This window comes from Hyla sarda, chromosome 7 (assembly GCF_029499605.1).
Source record: "Hyla sarda isolate aHylSar1 chromosome 7, aHylSar1.hap1, whole genome shotgun sequence".
NCBI classification, from domain to species: Eukaryota; Metazoa; Chordata; class Amphibia; order Anura; family Hylidae; genus Hyla; species Hyla sarda.
This window is the reverse complement of record NC_079195.1, coordinates 151,859,410-151,880,388: the sequence shown is the minus strand read 5'-3', so window position 1 is coordinate 151,880,388 and position 20,979 is coordinate 151,859,410. Positions and strand designations below refer to the sequence as shown.

Sequence of the window (20,979 nt, the reverse complement as noted above, 5' to 3'; positions counted from 1 at the left end):
ACTCCCCCACAGCCCTCGTTAACCATTTTATTAAAATAAAATAAAAATGAATCCGCCGTAATCCATCGAATCCGCAGTAATCCTCTGCATACACGGATCTGAAATGAGAAGAAGAAAAACACAAAAAATTGGTTATGACATTTTTGGTGCTGTCTGCTGGGGAGAGCACCCATAATGCAATGTCTACCCAAACAGAGAGCCACCAATTGGTGCAAAACTACAACTCCCAGCATGCCCAGACAGCCTTTGGCCGTCTGGGCATGCTGGGAGTTGTAGTTAAGCAACAGCTGGAGTCTCCCTGTCTGGGTAGACACTGCCAGAAGGGTCTGTTCCCATTATCCAAAACGGAAAATGTGAACAGAGCTTCAGACTAGCCTGGTTGTGTGTAGCTCCGCCCCCTGATGACGTCATCGCTAGGGGGTGGAGCTACACGGACCAGCGTGGACAGGCAGCGAGGAAGGTAAGTGGACCTTGTCTTCTTTATACACTATTTACAGCTATCTATAGATAGCTGTATATACTGTATACTGTCCGAACAGCTATAGGAGCAGGGAGTCCTGTCAGTCTGGTGACAGGATTCTCGGCTGCTGTATAGTATATACGGGTACACTATGCACCCCTGTATACTATACTGCCGGGGAGGTGAGTAGTGATGCTGTACAGTACATCACTCCTCCATCATCCAACTTTAGCAATCCAAAAAAGGGGACGGAGATACCTTTTTTATTAAAATTTTGTAGGGTACCATTAAAAAAATAAAAGATACAGTAGTGTTGAAAAAATAGTGATTAACGAAATTTATATTTTTTATAACAAAATTTTTATTAATTTTTAAACAGGGATCAATTTATGTGGACAGACATGGAACTACAAATGTAGCTGATAATAATTTTTTTTTGAAAATTAATATATATTTTTTTAATTAATATAGTTAAACTTTTTATTAGTAATGCATTTTAACCCCTTAAGGACTGGGTTTTTTTCCATTTTTGCATTTTCGTTTTTTACTCCTTGCCTTTAAAAAATCATAACTCTTTCAATTTTGCACCTAAAAATCCATATTATGGCTTATTTTTTGCGCCACCAATTCTACTTTGTAATGACATCAGTCATTTTTCCCAAAAATGTACGGTGAAACGGAAAAAAAAATCATTGTGCGACAAAATTGAAAAAAAAACGCCATTTTGTAAGTTTTGGGGGCTTCCGTTTCTACGTAGTACATTTTTCGGTAAAAATGACACCTTATCTTTATTCTGTAGGTCCATACGATTAAAATGATACCCTACTTATATAGGTTTGATTTTGTCGGACTTCTGGAAAAAATCATAACTACATGCAGGAAAATTAATACGTTTAAAATTGTCATCTTCTGACCCCTATAACTTTTTTATTTTTCCCGTGTATGGGGCGGTCTGAGGGCTCATTTTTTGCGCCGCTTTCTGAAGTTTTTAACAGTATATTTTTGCATTGATAGGACTTATTGATCGCTTTTTATTCATTTTTAAATTATATAAAAAGTGACCAAAAATGCACTATTTTGGACTTTGAATTTTTTTTTGCGCGCACGCCATTGACCGAGCGGTTTAATTAATGATATTGTTTTATAATTCGGACATTTCCGCACGCGGTGATACCATATATGTTTATTTTTATTTACACTGTTTTTTTTTTTATTGGAAAAGGGGGGTGATTCAAACTTTTAATAGGGGAGGAGTTAAATGATCTTTATTCACTTTTTTTTTTCCACTTTTTTTTTTCAGTGTTATAGCTCCCATAGGGAACTATAACAGTGCACACACTGATCTTCATCATTGATCACTGGTTTCTCATAAGAAACCAGTGATCAACGATTCTGCCGCATGACTGCTCATGCCTGGATCTCAGGCACTGAGCAGTCATTCGGCGATCGGACAGCGAGGAGGCAGGTAGGGGCCCTCCCGCTGTCCTGTAAGCTGTTCGGGATGCCTCGATTAGCCACGGCTATCCCAAACAGCCCGACTGAGCTAGCCGGCAGCTTTCACTTTCACTTTTAGCGGCTAAAGGGTTAATAGCGCACGGCGCCGCGATCGGCGCTGCGCGCTATTAGAGGCAGGTCCCGGCTTCACTATGACGCCGGGCCCGCCGTGATATGACGTGGGGTTACTGTGTAACCCCGCGTAATATCAGGACAGAAGGACCAAGGACGTAGATGGTTCCAGCCAATCACCACAGTCCGTGGGAAATATGAATAATAGGTATATATGGCAGTGCAGGGGACCAGAGAAGAGTGGCTTTGCCACCCGCACCTATACATTATACAGGACGATCGTAGCGGGTGTCAGGAGTGACACCCGCTGTGTTCTTTCCTTAACTTTTGGTACTACTGCTCCCAACATGGAGCACACTCTGCTCCATGCTGGGAGCTGTAGTACCTGCATTAATAGACAGATTGCAACAGGTGTTAATAATGCAGGAGCTGTAGTACCTGCAGTTAAGGACAGATCACAGCGGGTGTCACTCCTGACACCCGATGCGATCGTCCTTTCTATTGCAGAGATGTGGAGCAGCTTTATCATGCGCTTGCATCTTTGCAGTATACTCTGAATGGCCAGTGAGGTGAATAGAATTCTCATCACTCATTCATATTTCCTGCTGAGAGTGGTGATTGGCTGCCCCCATCCGGCCTATCACCACTCTGGGTGGAAAATATGAGTGATGTGAATCCTATTGACATCACTGGCCGGCCGGAGTATAGTGCAGAGATGAGAATGCAGGATAAAGCCGCTCCGCATCTCTGCAATAGATCGCATAGGACGATCGCATCGGGTGTCAGGAGTGACACTCAGGGCAGTCTGTCTATTAGTGCAGGTACTATTACTCTCATCATGGAACAGTCTGTTCCCTGCTGGGAGTAGTAGTACATAAAATAAAATAAAAAATAGAGAACAAAAAGTGAAATACATACACTTTAGTAAAACACGTTATTAATATACATTACTAATAAAAATAAAAAAATGTAAATGATAAACAATATATAATTTTTACATTTAAATGAACCCTTTCTACATTTTTATTATTGTCGGCTATATTTTTACTTCCCTGCTTGCCCGCATAAATTGGTTCCTGTCTAAAAGTTAATAAAAATGTTGTTATAAAATATAAAAATGTTGTTAAATACATTTTTTCCCATCCCTACTGCATCCTTTTTTTTTTTGGTACCTAACAAATTTTGAAAAAAAATAAATAAATAAAAACGCCAAAGGGGCCAAAAATGCAATTTCCACTGAAAGGCAAAAACGCCCGTAAAAACGCCAGAAAAAGCACAGGGAAAATCAGTGGCAGTTTTTCTGGCAGCTTTTCTGGCGTTTTTTTGTAAAAAGTGGAAACCTAGCCTAACTTCTTTGCCCTCATAAAAACATTCCTGCTTGTGATAAGGCCTTGTGGTGGCACAACTGCCTGCTCCAAGTAGATTGCTCAACTAGCAATAACAAAACCAAACTTTTCCCTTTTTTAAACACAACAAAATCTGCCTAACCGTCCAGCCCAACTTAACTAAACTAACAATACATACATACATATATATATATATATATATATATATATATATATATATATATATATACATTATCAAGATACTATCACACACACACACACACACACATACCCACGCATCCTTTACTTGGTCCAGACTTGGTAAAAACTCAATTACATTCATAACTAACACACCACCCCCCTATTTTTTTTCTCTTTTTTCCCTTTTTTTTATATGTTTTTTATTTTATTTCCCTACCACAGTATAACAAAACTTTTTTTTTATAAATAAATAAATGCTGACTAAATCTGATCCGACTGCCTATCACCATCGCTCATAAAATAAAATAACCAATCCAATATATAATAATATATACAATACAAATATAAAAACACAAATACATAACCTAAATGCAAATTTATACATAAACTATATACACCAAACTATACACCTACAAAACAAATGACATCCTACACTAGACTAACACATCACCCGCACAACCACCCACCTTGACTTGGGTCAGAGTCCATAGTCCATGGATATCCAGTCCAGTCCATAACTGATCCATGCCAACCCCTCAAAACATCCCCCAACCCACCAATTCCCCCACCCCACCTAATCTATACCCAAACCAACTATTCAAATAGAACTTCATAACATAACTTCTGTTAAACCGAGCGCTCCGGGTCCCCGCTCCTCCACGGAGCGCTCACAGCGTTCTCCTGTTCGCAGCGCCTCGGTCAGACCCGCTGACCGGGTGCGCTGCGATAATGTCCTCAGCCGGGATGCTATTCGCGATGCGGGACGCGCCCGCTCGTGGTGCGCATCCCGACCCGCTTACCAGACTCGTTCCCCGTCTATGCTGTCCCGGCGCGCGCGGCCTGCTCCCTAGGGCGCGCACGCGCCGGCTCTTTGCGATTTAAAGGGCCAGTGCGCCACTGATTGGCGCATGGTTTTAATTAGTGTGTTCATCTGTGCACTTCCCTATATAACCTCACTTCCCCTTCACTTCCTTGCCGGATCTTGTTGCGATTGTGCCAATGAAAGCGTTCCTTATGTATCCCAAGCCAGTATTGCCGTTGCCCCTGACTACAATCCTTGCTGCCTGCCCTGACCTTCTGCTACGTCCGACCTTGCTCTTGTCTAATCCCTTGTACCGCGCCTATCTCAGCAGTCAGAGAGGTTGAGCCGTTGCCGGTGGATACGACCTGGTTGCTACCGCCGCTGCAAGACCATCCCGCTTTGCGGCGGGCTCTGGTGAAAACCAGTAGCAACTTAGAACCGGTCCACCGACACGGTCCACGCCAATCCCTCTCTGACACAGAGGATCCACCTCCAGCCTGCCGAATCCTGACAGTAGATCCGGCCATGGATCCCGCTGAGGTCCCGCTGCCAGTTGTCGCTGACCTTACCACGGTGGTCGCCCAGCAGTCGCAACAGATAGCGCAACAAGGCCATCAGCTGTCTCAACTGACTGTTATGCTACAGCAGCTTCTACCACAGCTTCAGCAACCATCTCCTCCGCCAGCTCCTGCACCTCCTCCGCAGCGAGTGGCCGCATCCAGCCTCCGTTTATCATTGCCGGACAAGTTTGATGGGGACTCTAAACTTTGCCGTGGTTTCCTCTCGCAATGTTCCCTGCATTTGGAGATGATGTCGGACCAATTTCCAACTGAAAGGTCAAAGGTGGCTTTCGTGGTGAGCCTCTTGTCTGGGAAGGCCCGGTCATGGGCCACACCGCTCTGGGACCGCAATGATCCTGTCACTGCCTCCGTACACTCTTTCTTCGCGGAGATTCGAAGTGTCTTCGAGGAACCAGCCCGAGCCTCTTCTGCCGAGACTGCCCTGCTGAACCTGGTCCAGGGTAATTCTTCAGTAGGCCAGTACGCCATCCTATTCCGTACTCTCGCCTCCGAATTATCCTGGAATAACGAGGCCCTCTGCGTGACCTTCAAAAAAGGCCTATCCAGTAACATCAAAGATGTGCTGGCCGCACGAGAAATTCCTGCCAACCTGCATGAACTTATTCATCTTGCCACCCGCATTGACATGCGTTTTTCCGAAAGACGTCAGGAGCTCCGCCAGGATATGGACTTTGTTCGCACTAGGCGGTTTCTCTCCCCGGCTCCTCTCTTCTCTGGTCCACTGCAATCTGTTCCTGTGCCTTCCGCCGTGGAGGCTATGCAAGTAGACCGGTCTCGCCTGACACCTCAAGAGAGGACACGCCACCGCAATGAGAACCTATGCCTGTACTGTGCCAGTACCGAACACTTCTTGAAAGATTGTCCTATCCGACCTCCACGTGAGGAAAGACGCACTCCGATTCCGCACAAAGGTGAGACAGCTCTAGGTGTGAACTCTGCTTCTCCACGTCTTACTGTGCCTGTGCGGATTTCTTCTTCTAACTTCTCCTTCTCAGCTGTGGCCTTCTTGGATTCCGGATCTGCAGGAAAATTTATTTTGGCCTCTTTCGTTAACAGGTTCAACATCCCAGTGACCAGTCTCGCCAGACCTCTCTACATCGCCTCAGTTAATGGTGAAAGATTGGACTGTACTGTGCGTTACCGCACAGAACCTCTCTTAATGTGCATTGGACCCCATCACGAGAAGATTGCATTTCTGGTACTTTCTAACTGCACCTCTGAAATTCTTCTCGGACTACCTTGGCTTCAACGCCATTCCCCTACCCTTGACTGGACCACCGGGAAAATCAAGAACAGGGGTACTTCTTGCTACAAAAAATGCCTTATGTCTGCTCCCAGTCCTGTCAGTCAAAACCCTATGGCTCCTCCGATACCAGGTCTCCCCAAGACCTATCTGGACTATGCTGACATTTTTTGCAAAAAACAAGCAGAGACTTTGCCTCCTCACAGGCCTTATGACTGTCCTATTGATCTCCTCCCTGGTACTACTCCACCCCGGGGCAGAATCTATCCTCTGTCTGCTCCGGAAACACAAGCCATGACGGAGTACATCCAAGAAAATTTAAAAAGGGGATTTATCCGCAAGTCTTCCTCCCCTGCCGAAGCAGGGTTCTTCTTCGTCTCCAAAAAAGACGGCTCCTTACAACCATGCATTGATTACCGCGGTCTTAATAAAATCACTATAAAAAAACGCTATCCCCTGCCTCTTATCTCGGAACTCTTTGACCGCCTACGTGGCGCCAACATCTTTACCAAATTGGATTTAAGAGGTGCATATAATCTCATCCGCATCAGGGAAGGGGACGAGTGGAAGACCGCGTTTAACACCAGAGACGGCCACTTTGAATATCTGGTTATGCCCTTTGGGCTTTGCAACGCCCCTGCCGTTTTCCAGTACTTTGTAAATGAAATTTTTCGTGATTTATTATATACCTGTGTTGTGGTCTACTTGGACGATATTTTGATTTTCTCTTCTAACCTAGAAGAACACCGCCGTCATGTCCGCATGGTTCTTCAGAGACTCCGGGACAATCAGTTATATGCCAAGATGGAGAAATGTCTCTTTGAATGCCAATCTCTTCCCTTCCTAGGATATTTAGTCTCTGGCCAGGGACTTCAAATGGACCCGGACAAACTGTCGGCCGTGTTGGATTGGCCACGTCCCTCCGGACCCCGAGCTATCCAACGTTTCTTGGGGTTTGCCAATTACTACAGACAATTTATTCCACATTTTTCCACCATTGTGGCCCCAATTGTGATCCTAACCAAGAAAAACGCCAACCCAAAGTCCTGGCCTCCTCAAGGGGATGAGGCGTTCAACCGTCTCAAAACTGCCTTTTCTTCTGCTCCCGTACTCTCCAGACCTGATCCATCTAAACCCTTCTCACTGGAGGTAGACGCCTCCTCGGTAGGAGCCGGAGCTGTACTCCTACAGAAAAACTCTTCCGGACATGGCGTTACTTGTGGTTTCTTTTATAGGACCTTCTCTCCGGCGGAGAAAAATTACTCCATTGGTGATCGAGAACTACTAGCCATAAAACTGGCCCTCGAGGAATGGAGGCACATGCTGGAGGGGTCCAAATACCCAATTATTATATGCACTGATCACAAGAATCTCTCTTATCTTCAGTCTGCCCAAAGGCTGAACCCTCGCCAGGCTAGGTGGTCGTTGTTTTTTGCCCGTTTTAACTTTGAGGTTCATTTTCGCCCCGTTGACAAGAATATCAGGGCTGACGCCCTCTCTCGTTCCTCAGATGCCTCTGAAATGGAAGCCTCCCTGCAACACATTATTCCTCCTGACTGTCTGATCTCTGCTTCCCCAGCTTCCATCAGACAAACTCCTCCTGGAAAGACCTTCGTCCCTCCACGCCAGCGCCTCAGGATTCTCAGGTGGGGACACTTCTCACACCTCGCCGGCCATGCTGGCGTCAAAAAGTCCATCCAGCTAATCTCTCGTTTTTATTGGTGGCCTACCCTGGAAGCAGATGTTGCTGATTTTGTTCGGGCTTGTACAGTCTGTGCCTGGGACAAAACTCCTCGTCAGAAGCCTGCCGGTCTCCTTCATCCTCTGCCTGTTCCTGAGCTACCATGGTCTCAGATTGCTATGGACTTTATTACAGACCTGCCTTTATCCCATGGCAACACAGTTATTTGGGTAGTCGTTGATCGTTTCTCCAACATGGCACATTTTATTCCACTTCCAGGTCTTCCTTCTGCGTCACAGTTGGCGAAACAATTTTTTGTGCACATTTTTCGCCTTCACGGGCTTCCTACGCATATCGTCTCGGAGAGAGGCGTTCAATTTGTGTCAAAATTCTGGAGGGCCCTCTGTAATCAGCTTAAAATCAAATTAAACTTCTCGTCTTCCTATCATCCCCAATCCAATGGGCAAGTGGAGAGAGTTAATCAGGTTCTTGGTGACTATTTGCGACATTTTGTTTCCTCCCGCCAGGATGACTGGGCCGATCTTCTACTTCTCGTACAATTTCAAAGTCTCTGAGTCCTCAGCTAAATCCCCATTCTTTGTGGTGTACCGCCGTCACCCTCTTACCCCCCTCCCCACTCCCACGCCTTCTGGTTTGCCCGCTGTTGATGAGGTGACCCGGGACTTCTCCACCATCTGCAAAGAGACTCAAAAATCTCTCATACAGGCCTCATCCCGGATGAAGAAACATGCCGACAAAAAAAGAAGAACTCCTCCTGTCTTTGCTCCTGGAGACAAAGTGTGGCTCTCCACCAAGTATATCCGCTTCCGTGTCCCCAGTTATAAACTGGGACCACGTTATCTTGGACCCTTTAAAATCAAGTGCCAAATCAACCCTGTCTCCTACAAACTCCTTCTTCCCCCTTCTCCCCTGTAAGCCTTTTACGTAATACATATTCTGAAAACAAAACAAAAAGACTAGGGTGTACATGCATAGCTCACCACCAGGAAGAAGGATGGCAATCCTGATATTACTTTTTAAACTCTCTCCACTAACTTTTCCCTACGAATCACCCTACTGTTAAACTGACCCTGCACTCACCCTCTCTCTGTCCCTACATCACTATCTCTAACTAATGAAACAGGGGTACTCTACCAAAGAGGTCTAGTACCTAGGGCACATCAAATTAAAAACCTCTCCAGAGGAGAGAAGCCCTACTGGTAGCAAAACTGCAATACTCCAAAGACCTGATCTTCCCGAGGTCATCTGATATGTTCCTACAGACCTCCACATCGTAGAGGACTTTCCGCTGTGTAGATACTAGACACCGTGCTTTCCACATGTGGTACCTAACCACTAATCTGACTACAAATAAAGTGCCCCGGTCTCGGCCACCCAAGTTCCTGAATGCCCCATAAGCCCACTCCGGATAGGTAAGGCCAGCAAGTTGACTCCAGCCAATGGAAGCGCTGACGTTCTAGACCCCTATATTAATAGGACAATGAAGCAGGAAGTGGTCCATGCTTTCCAGCATGTCCCCGCACTCTTCTCTGGGACATCCCCGGTCATCAGAGCTCCTGTGCTTCAAGTTGTCCTTTACATATAGCTTCCCCTGAAAGCAGCGCCAGGCCAAGTCCCAAAACTTCTGGGGGATCCTTTCCAGAGGCTTCTGGAAGTGGGTCAACAGAACCCACTTGTCAAGGAACTGCCTTGACTGGGTCCTGATCTCCCACACTCCCTAACCCCACCGACTCATCGCCTTCAGAGTCGGGGTTGCATAAGCTGGAAGATATCCATGGGGCGTACGTAGGTCCTTCACTCGCCCTCCTGTCTCCCATTCCTGGAAGAAAGGGCGAAACCATTCCCTGCAGGAGAGTACCCATGGAGGAGCCCTCTCTTTCCAGAAGTTCGAGATGTTAGCTTTCAAAAAGGTGTTCGTTAAGAACACCACAGGGTTTACCATAGATAAACCGCCTAGTCTCCTCATGTGGTACGTAACCTCCCTCTTGACTAGGTTCATCCTGTTCCCCCATAAAAGTTGGAAAAACAGGCTGTAGATCCTAGTATAGTAAGCCTCTGGCAAGATACATACGCTGCCCAGATAGATAAACAAGGGGAGCAGGTACGATTTAATCAGGTATACCCTTTCCCTGAGGGTCATAGACCAATCCTTCCACTGGTCCACTTTCCACTGGTCCACCTTGGTTGGATAATCATCCTGACCGACAAGGAAATAATTCTACCACTGTACAAATGACTAGTCAGACCACACATAGAATACTGTGTACAGTACTGGGCACCAGTGTACAACAAAGATATAGTGGAGCTGGAGAGGGTTCAAAGACGGGCAACCAGAGTAATATGGGGAATGGGAGGACTACAGTACCCGGAAAGATTATCAGAATTAGGTTTATTTAGTTTAGAAAAAAGAAGGCTTAGGGGAGACCTAATAACTATGTATAAATATATGAGGGGACAGTACAGAGATCTCTCCCATGATCTATTTATACCCAGGACTGTATCAATAACAAGGGGGCATCCTCTACGTCTAGAGGAAAGAAGGTTTCTACACCAGCACAGACGGGGGTTCTTTACTGTAAGAGCAGTGAGAATGTGGAATTCTCTCCCGGAGGTGGTCATAGTGAGTTCAAAAAGGGCCATGATGCTAGACATGTGCAATTCGGTTCGGCACGAATGTCTAATTTACCAAATTTTACAGTTTTCGGGCATTCGGACCAATCCATATGCGCAAAAACACATATTAAACATTCCCGAATAGCCACGATAATACGAATAGCAAAATAACGAATGCATTCGTTATTTACCGAATGTATGCGGTAAGTAACGAATGCATTCGTTATCCGTAAACGGACGTAGAGAATTCATTCTAATAACAAGAATAGTAAAAAGGATACAGATACGGTTTGATTTTTTCGGATACATATCCGGTATCCGGGTACATTCGGTAAATCTTTTTATTGTTTTTTGGATCCTTAAAAATTATGGAGATACCTTTTTTATAAAAATTTCGTAGGGTACCATGAAAAAATTATAATAAAAAAGATACAGTAGTGATGGAAAAATTGTATCTAATGAACTGTATCTTTTTTATTATGAAATGTTTATACATTTTTAAACAGGGATCAATTTATGTGAGCGGGTAAAGCACTAAAAATGTAGCCGACAATAATAAAAATGTAGTGTGTGCGTGTTTTTAACTTATTTTTTTTTTAATTTTTTTAGGTAGTACTACTACTCCCAGCATGGAACACACTCTTCCATGATGGGAGTAGTAGTTACCTGTACTAATTGACAGATCGCCAGGGTCCCTTGCGATCCTCTTGTATAATGTATAGATGCGGCGGCCGCTCTTCTATGGTCCCCTGCACTCACGTATATATACACATATTCATATTTCCCACAGAGCTGTAATTGGCCAGATGGTTCCAGCCAATCACAGCTCTCTGTGAGAAATAGGAATATGTGTATATTTACGGCCGTGCAGGGGACCATAGGAGAGCGGCCGCCGCATCCATACATAATACAGGAGCATGACAGCAGGTGTCAGGAGTGATACCCGCAGTGATCTTTCCTTTTCTACGAGTACTACTACTCCCAACATAGGGTACACTCTCCTCCATGCTGGGAGCTGTAGTACCTGCATTAATAGACAGATCGCAGTGGGTGTCAGAAGTTACACTCGCTGCGATATGTCTATTAATGCAGGTACTACAGCTCCCAGCATGGAGCAGAGTGTGCTCCATGTTGGGAGTATTAGTACCTGCAGTAAGGGACAGATCCCAGGGGATGTCACTCCTCCTGACACCTGCTGCGATTTTCCTTATGTGAATGTCGGGATCAGCTGTTCTCAGGGCTATAGAGCCGGGAGAACAGCTGACACTGAGCAGTAGGTATACACATTGCTGGCTCACTTAAACCCTTGCTGAGCTGTGCGCTATGCGCAAGCCCAGCAAGGAAAGAGTTAACTTACACTGCTGGACAGTGTAAGTTAACCCTTTGGGCGGTATACACTATATACAGCTATCTATAGATAGCTGTAGCCTGTATATAGTGTATACAGAAGACGAGGTCCGCTTACTTCCCTCGAGTACCGGGCAGGTCTGTGTAGCTCTGCCCCCTAGTGATGATGTCATTAGGGGGCGGGGCTACAGAAGGGAACAAGGCTAGTTAATCTGAAGCTCTGTTCACATTGTCCGTTTTGTATAATGTGAACAGACCCTTCTGGCAGTGTCTACCCAGACAGGGAGACTCCAGCTGTTGCTAAACTACAACTCCCAGCATGCCCAGACAGCCAAAGGCTGTCTGGGCATGCTGGGAGTTGTAGTTTTGCAGCAATTGGTGGCTCCCTGTTTGGGTAGACATTGCATCACGGGTGCTCTCCACAGCGGACAGTGCCAAAAATGTCATAACCAATTTTTTGTGTTTTTTTTCTTCTCGTTTCAGTTCCGTGAATGCAGAGGATTATTGCGGATTCGATGGATTACGGTGGATTATTTGGTTTTTTCTTTTAATAAAATGGTTAACGAGGGCTATGGGGGAGTGTTTTTTTAAATAAAATAATTTTTCCAATGTGTTGTGCTTTTTTTATTGAATTTTTAGGCTTAGTAGTGGAAGCTGGTCTTATTGACTGAATCCATTACTAAGCCAGGGCTTAGTGCTAGCCCCAAAAACAGCTAGCGCTATTATTACCTCGGTACCCACTGCCACATGGGTGCCGGGAAGAGCCGGTACCAACAGGCCCGGAGCATCAAAAATGGCGCTCCTGGACCTAGGCGGTAACAGGCTGGTGTTATTTAGGCTGGGGAGGGCCAGTAACAATGGTCCTCGCCCACCCTGGTAACGTCGGGCTGTTGCTGTTTGGTTGGTATTGTGCTGAGAATGAAAATACGGGGAACCCTATACGTTTTTTTCATTTAAATAAAAATAAATAAATAAAACGTATAGGGTTCCCCTTATTTTTATTCTCAGCACAATACCAACCAAACAGCAACAGCCTGACATTACCAGGGTGGGCGAGGACCATTGTTACTGGCCCTCCCCAGCCTAAATAACGCCAGCCTGTTACCGCCTAGGCCCAGGAGCGCCATTTTTGTCGCTGCGGCCTGTTGGTACCGGCTCTTCCCGGCACCCCTGTGGCGGTGGGTGCCGGGGTAAAAATTGGGGGTTAGCGCTAGCTGTTTTTGGGGCTAACGCTAAGCCTGGCTTAGTAATGGATTCAGTCAATAAGACCAGCTTCCACTACTAAGCCTGAAAATTCAATTAAAAAAAAGAATAACACATTGGAAAAATTATTTTATTTAAAAAAACACTCCCCCACAGCCCTCATTAACCATTTTATTAAAAGAAAAAAAATAATAATCCGCCGTAATCCATCAAATCTGCAGTAATCCTATGCATACACTGATCTGAAACGAGAAGAAAAAAAACACAAAGAATTGGTTATGACATTTTTGTCGCTGTCCGCTGGGGAGAGCACCCATGATGTAATGTCTACCCAAACAGGGAGCCACCAATTGCTGCAAAACTACAACTCCCAGCATGCCCAGACAGCCTTTGCATGTCTGGGCATGCTGGGAGTTGTAGTTTAGCAACAGCTGGAGTCTCCCTGTCTGGGTAGACACTGCCAGAAGGGTCTGTTCACATTATACAAAACAGACAATATGAACAGAGCTTCAGATTAACTAGCCTTGTTCCCTTCTGTAGCTCCGCCACCTAGTGACGTCATCACTAGGGGAAAGACCTACACGGACCTGCCCGGTACTCGAGGGAAGTAAGCGGACCTCGTCTTCTGTATACACTATATACAGGCTACAGCAATCTATAGATAGCTGTATATAGTGTATACCGCCCAAAGGGTTAACCTACACTGTCCAGCAGTGTAAGTTAACTCTTTCCTTGCTGGGCTTGCGCATAGCGCACAGCTCGGCAAGGGGTTAAGTGAGCCAGCAATGTTTATACTGTATACACATTGCAGGCTCACTGTAAGTTCTTGCTGGGCAGTAGATATACGATGTATACCTACGGCTCAGGATCAGCTGTTCTCCCGGCTCTATAGCCCTGAGAACAGCTGATCCCGACATTCACATAAGGACGATCACAGCTGGTGTCAGGAGGAGTGACATCCGTTGGGATCTGTCCCTTACTGCAGGTACTAATACTCCCAACATGGAGAACACTCTGCTCCATGTTGGGAGCTGTAGTACCTGCATTAATAGACATATCGCAGCGAGTGTAACTTCTGACACCCGCTGCGATCTGTCTATTAATGCAGATACTACAGCTCCCAGCATGGAGCAGAGTGTACTCCATGTTGGGAGTAGTAGTATTTGTAGTAAAGGAAAGATCACTGCAGGTATCACTCCTGACACCTGCTGTGATGCTCCTGTATTACGTATGGATGCGGCGGCCGCTCTCCTATGGTCCCCTGCACAGCCGTATATATACACATATTCCTATTTCTCACAGAGAGCTGTGATTAGCTGGAACCATCTGGCCAATCACAGCGCTGCAGGAAATATGAATATGTGTATATATACGTGAGTGCAAGGGACCATAGAAGAGCGGCCGCCGCATCTATACATTATACAAGAGGATCGCAAGGGACCCTGGAGATCTGTCAATTAGTACAGGTAACTACTACTCCCATCATGGAAGAGTGTGTTCCATGCTGGGAGTAGTAGTACTACCTAAAAAATGTTTTGAAAAAGTGAAAAACACGCACACACTACATTTTTATTATTGTCGGCTACATTTTTGGTGCTTTACCCGCTCACATAAATTGATCCCTGTTTAAAAATTAATAAGCATTTCATAATAAAAAAGATACATTTCGTTAGATACAATTTTTTCCATCACTACTGTATTTTTTTTATTATTATTTTTTATGGTACCCTACGAAATGTTAATAAAAAAGGTATCTCCATAACTTTTTAAGAACGCTAAAGTCCAAAAAAGAATAAAAAGATTTACCGAATGTACGCGAATATTGAATGTATCCGAAAAATCAGACCGAACACCCGAATACCGAATGTATCCGAAAAATCTAACCCAAAAGTATTACCGAAGCGAAAAAAATTTCCAAAACGAAAAAATGAACCGAAACGAAACAAAAATGTTTCTAGTGCACAAGTCTACCGGATACATTTTTGGAGAGTAATAACATTACTGGTTATGTATACTAGATTTATAGGGACAGAAGGTTGATCCGGGGATTTATTCTGCCATATTTGGAGTCGGGAAGGAATTTTTACCTCTAGTATGAGGGTTTTTTGCCTTCCTCTGGATCAACTCAACTCAATAGGGACTTATTAGGATTATAGGTTGAACTTGATGGACTCTGGTCTTTTCTCATCCTTATGAACTATGTTACTATGTCACTATGATGCCCAAAACTTTTGCTGACTCTTGGGGCCCTGGAAGGGTGTCCGGGAGATCAAACGTGGGATCTCCCCCTCCCAGCCAGAGACTCTCACACTTATCCCGGTTGATCTTAGACCCGGATGCCTCCGAGTAGGGGTCCACTTCCGACATCACCACATCCACCTCCTCTCTCATGAAAATGGTGACATCATCAGCGTACGCCACCACTCTCTGGGCGACATCCAGCTCCGCCAGACTCATCCCAACTCCCGCCAACGGCCCACAATCTACCCGCCGGACGAAGGGATCGATCGCAAACACGTATAAAAGCTGGCTCAAAGGACAACCCTGACGGACTCCGGACCCCACCTCAAAAGAGCGGCCAGACCAACCGTTCACCAGCGGGAACCTCTCTGCCCCTGCGTACAAGATCTTAAGCCAATTAACAAAAGTACTCGTGGTTCACACGATCAAATGCTTTGGCCTGATCCAGGGACAGCAAGTACCCCTTCCAGAAACCCGAACTACTCCCCGCCACTGCCTCCCTGACACTAAGGACAGCACTTAAGGTGCTTCGGCCTGGAACAGAGCAGTGCTGAGCCCCCGAAAGGAGCTGGGGTGCAAACATCACCAGCCGATTAAACAGTATCTTGGCCAGAAGCTTCCTGGCCATATTGAGAAGAGCTATCGGCCTTCAATTCTCAACACGGCTAGGATCTTTACCCTTTGACAGAAGAATCAGGGCTGACCTCCTCATTGACTTCGGCAGAGTGCCCGAGGAGAGACACTCATTGAATACCTCTGTCAAGAGGGGAGCTAAAGACTCCTTAAAGGTCCTATACCACTCGGATGTTAAGCCATCTGGACCTGGCTAAAAAAACAAGAGAGAGCGCTCCATAGCGTGATACCGCAGGTACAGGGTCCAAAAGGTAGAATGGAGAATGCCCTTACTGAATGCGGTTGTGTGGACTCACACACAACAATGGTCAGCGTGGGTGAGGAACAGAATCCGGCCTGCAGCCTTCCCCATTCAAACAAGACAATAGCGACAAGAGGACTTCTAGAGGTGGTGGGATTCAGCGGCGCTGGTCTGAAGTGGACCAAGAGGTCCACTTCTGACCAGCGCCGCTGAATCCCACCACCTCTAGAAGTCCTCTTGTCGCTATTATCTGGACCTGGCGAATTCTTAGGGGCAAGCCCCTCGACCGTCAGTCTCACTTCCTCTTCCCTTATTTCTTCTGCCAAAACATCAAAAGAGGGGTCTACCCCTGGCTCAGGAATAGTTTCAGTAAGGAAAACCGACATCTTGTCTTGGTCTAGATCCTTCCTCCCCAAGAGGTGTGAGTAGAAGGATCTGACGACCTCCAAGATCCCTGATCTGGACCTATTCAAGAGATCCTGTACTATCAATCATTCCTGAAATGACTTTACTACTCACTGACATCTTACAGTTTCTGTAAGGGTCGGGCAAGCGGTACTTCCTGAAATCCCTCTCAAAAACCAAAGATGCATGCCTATCATACTGACACCTCATCAGCAAGGACTTCACTCTGGAGATATCCTCTCGGCTACATCCAGTAGAGACAAGAGGCTCAAGTTTCCTCATCAGACCCTGATACATGCGGTACTTGTTCAGGGACCTGAGGCTCAAGAGCTGGAAGAAGAACCCCGCAGCCCGCTTCTTGAATATATCCCACCACTACAGCTTATTACTACAAAGATCCAGTAAAGGTACCTGATTCTGAAGAAAATTATCTTATCTCTGCTTCCTCTAGGAGGGACGAATTCAGCTTCCAATAACCTTTTCCCATCCGGGGGGGGTCCTCTGAAACATTCAGGGAAAACAAAATCATACAGTGATCGGAGAACTCCACCTCAACCACGGACACTGTGGAGGAGACAGCTTCCTCCTTTAAATAAAACCTATCTATCCTAGACCTGCTGTTACCTTGATGATAGGTGAAACCCGCATGGCCTGAGGGGCTCCGAATGTGGGCATCCTCTAGGCGAGCTTCTCTAGCTATGCTAATCAGTGCCACACTATCGCAAGCCAGCGGACCATTGGAGCCTCTCCTATCCTGGGACCTCGTGACATTATTGAAGTCCCCTCCAAAGATCACTTGCCAACTCGTAAAAAGAAAGTGCTTAATCCTCATAAAGATATCTTTACGGCCAGCTTAGTTTGCGGGACGTAGATGTTAATGAGCCGGAGCTCTTGTCCCTTCATGAAGACATCTACGATCAGGCATCTCCCCATTTCTAACTCAATAACCCGTCTGCATTCAACAGGAGCGGTAAAAATGACCGCCACCCCACTATACGGCTTAGCCGCAAGAGACCAGTGGGAGGGATTGCGCCTCCACTCTCTTCTGGCTTTACCCAGAGAGGCTAGATCTGACAACCTAGTCTCTTGGAAAATGAAAATGTCGGCTTCAACACGACCGAGAAAATGAAAGGCTGTGAATCTAGCCGTATCAGACTTTATCCTGGCACAGTTAATAGATGCCAATATCAGTGGGGTGAGTGCCGCCATCCTGGGTGATTGAGTTAGACGGCCTCACCCCTTAAACCTTCTTCCTCTCCTTCCACCCCCATCTGAATCGGAGGAAGCCCCTTTGCCTCTTTTTAAACTCAGGGACATATCCATCCCAGGATCTTTACCTCCGACATCATGTGTTACCTCCGCCCCTGAGGAAACTGCCCCAGAGGAAGGAGGCTCGGCACCTCCTGGAGGCCGCACTGCCTCCTGACCCTCAAGATAGTATCCCCGAGGGCCTCATATCGATTTTAAAAGGACAATCAGAGGGTCGGAGACTGAGTTGTTCCTTCTATGGTCTGAGGCTACAACTGAAGAGGAGGACGGTGCCGCCTTACTCTTACCCTTCTTCCACCTCTTCTTTTTCTGGCCACCATTTACTGTCTGCCCCTCCCTCTCCTCCTCATCCACAGTTTCGGATTCAGAGGCATGACTGGAAAAAGGAGCATCTTCTTCCCTAAGCAGTCTCCCTATCTCCTCATCCTGTTCGGCCATACCCAAAACCTCAGAGTTATTCTGACCTCCTTCTGAGCCAGTGTCTGGAGTGGAACCCCGAGCAACCCCTGGCACCTGGGCATTCTCAAGGGCCCTCTCCAACCTGCGCTTCTCTTCTCGCCTCCAGTGTCTGGAGTGGGACCCCGAGCAACCCCTGGCACCTGGGCATTCTCAAGGGCCCTCTCCAACCTGCGCTTCTCTTCTCGCCCCCTCTCCTCCACTGGTCCCCTCCCCTGCCGGGGCAACCGTTAGGCTTTCCCCAGCCGGGGCAGTCACAGCATTAGAGAACGAGTGCGGACACCGGCTGAACGGGTGACCTAAGTCACCACCCAAGTTACACCGAATCTGCCCACAGGTGGCTGCCAGGTGACCCACCCCCCAGCAGAGGGCGCATATCTGCTGAGTGCAGTTGGCACTAAAGTGGTTTGGGTCACCACACCTGTGACACAGCTTCGGATGCCCCTGGTAGAAGATCTGAATCCTGTCGCGTCCCAGGAAGGCCGCCGAAGGGATGTGGGTGACCGTGTTCCCTGAACGTCTCAGACGGATGCAAAACGTCCAGGCCCCAGACCATATATTGTGCCCGTCAAAGTTCTTCCGTCACCTCCCCGTGCCTGCCCCGCCAGGTCATAATGTCATAACAAGAAAGTGACTTGTTACGGGTCAAAACGGTCACTTCCTATACTCTGGCGAGATACCCCTTTACAGCGAAATCTCGCTATCCGGGCTCGTTGTTCAGCAACTCATAATTAGACCAAAAGAGATCTAGTCCCTCCGACCTAACAAAGCTGACATCAAACTCGAAGGAGCTGAAGTAGTGAATCAGGGCAAAGATGTTCCCAGCCCTGAAACCCATCTGGAAAAGAAGCTCCACCACCTTGCCCCTTTGGTGGCACGCATCTTCACCTTTCCAGACCAGACGGGCCACATTTCTGTGACTTACCTCCTGCCCGGGTGTCAGGAGGGACCATACGGTCTCCCCATTCCTCTCTTCGAATGCTCCCAGACCATGTCTCTCCACCCAAAAAGACAGGTCCATCTCCTTTCCCTCTACCTGGAGCGTCCTTTCTTCTCTCTTTAGTGCCTCCAGGAGGCGCCGTTGCAGCTGATCGTCACCAGATGCAGGAGGTAAAGATCCCACTGAACCCCCAGCCGCCACACTTTCATAACTCCTGGTGACCGGGGGGGGGGGGCAGCCGGACCAGACACCGTCCCTACATCCCCACCTAGGCCACCTATACTGCCACAAAAGCCACTGTTATTCCTACCATCCACACCACTACTGCTCCTCTCATTCATACCACTACTCCTCCCATCATTCACTCCACTACCACGACTCTTATTCACTTCACTGCCACTCCTCCTGATCACTCCACTACCATTCCTCCCATCTACACCACTACCACTCCTCCCATCTGCACCACTACTGCTCTTCCCATCTGCACCACTACTGCTCCTCCCATCTGCACCACTGTGACTCCTCTCATTCACTCCACTTTCACCCCTCCTATTCACACCACTACCACTCCTCCCATCTACACCGCTACCACTCCTCTCATTCACACCCCTACCACTCGTCCCATCTGCACCACTACCACTCCTCCCATCTGCACCTCTACCACTGCCACATACACCCCTCTCATCCACAGCACTACCACTCCCATCATTCACACACCTTGTATTAACATTGCTTTTATTGACAGTACTTTTGGGATCAGCAACTGCTTCACCCACTATCTCTGGGCTGGCCTGGACATGTTTTAGCTTGGCCTTCTTGTTCCCTCTGAGGTCACTGGCGACATGCCTGCTCCCTCTATGATCAGCATTTGGGCTCTCACCACCTCCTGCTCCTCTGCCTTCAGCTCCCACACCCTGACAGCGAACCTTGCCCTCATGGCCGTGGCAGAGTGATCCATCTGGTAACGGGCAAACTTCAGGTCTTCCCATATGATTTTCAGCTTTTTTCCTAGCTGCTCATATTCTGTTAGCTTGTCTTGCATGCAGGAACCGAAAGTAGCTAGCAACTCCCTGAGTCCCCATAACAACAGTCCCCGAAGAAATAACCATAATCTTCTTACTAGACACCTTTCGGTTTCCAGCGACGGATGGGGGAGTGGGCTCCACATTACTGCAGAGCCTGCTGGATCTTCTCACCCTTTCCTGGGAATCGGTCATAGCTCTCTCACTCCCACCCCCTGCCGGCCTAGTTCGGGAGGTGGAAGTCTGGGGCTCCATAGCAGGAGGCTTTTCCACTCCTGGGGAAAAGGCTGTAGGAAACACTGCTTCTCTTCTCTCTCTTGAAAACTCTGGAAGTCAGACACACCCAACAGCTGCTGTGTTCCCCAGGAAGTGCTCTCTGATGACATCTCTGTCCGTGTAAGGAACTGTCCAGAGTAGCATAGGTTTGCTATGGGGATTTTCTCCTGCTCTGGACAGTTCCTGATACAGGCATCAGGTGTCAGCAGAGAGCACTGTGAACTAGACAAAAAAGAAAGTTTCCACCGGAGTACTCCTTTAACAGGCCCACCCGTGTCCCTACAGAGGTAACAGGCTTCACTCATGACCCAGCTGTCATGGTCCATGTGGGAACCAACGACAGAATACATGGTATGAAAGACAGCGGGAGCTTAGGGAGTTAAATGCATGGCTTAAGTCATGGTGTAAGGGGGAAGGGATTGGGTTTTTAGAGCACTGAGCTGACTTTTCATT

The 20,979-nt window shown here is 47.0% G+C and overlaps 1 protein-coding gene across 2 annotated transcripts in view; it reads right to left on the bottom strand.

Moving 5' to 3' along the window:
• Window positions 1–20,979, bottom strand: part of LOC130282579 (rap1 GTPase-GDP dissociation stimulator 1-A-like) — a 475,415-nt gene that overhangs the window by 299,650 nt on the left and 154,786 nt on the right. The gene's annotated exons all lie outside the window — the stretch shown is intronic.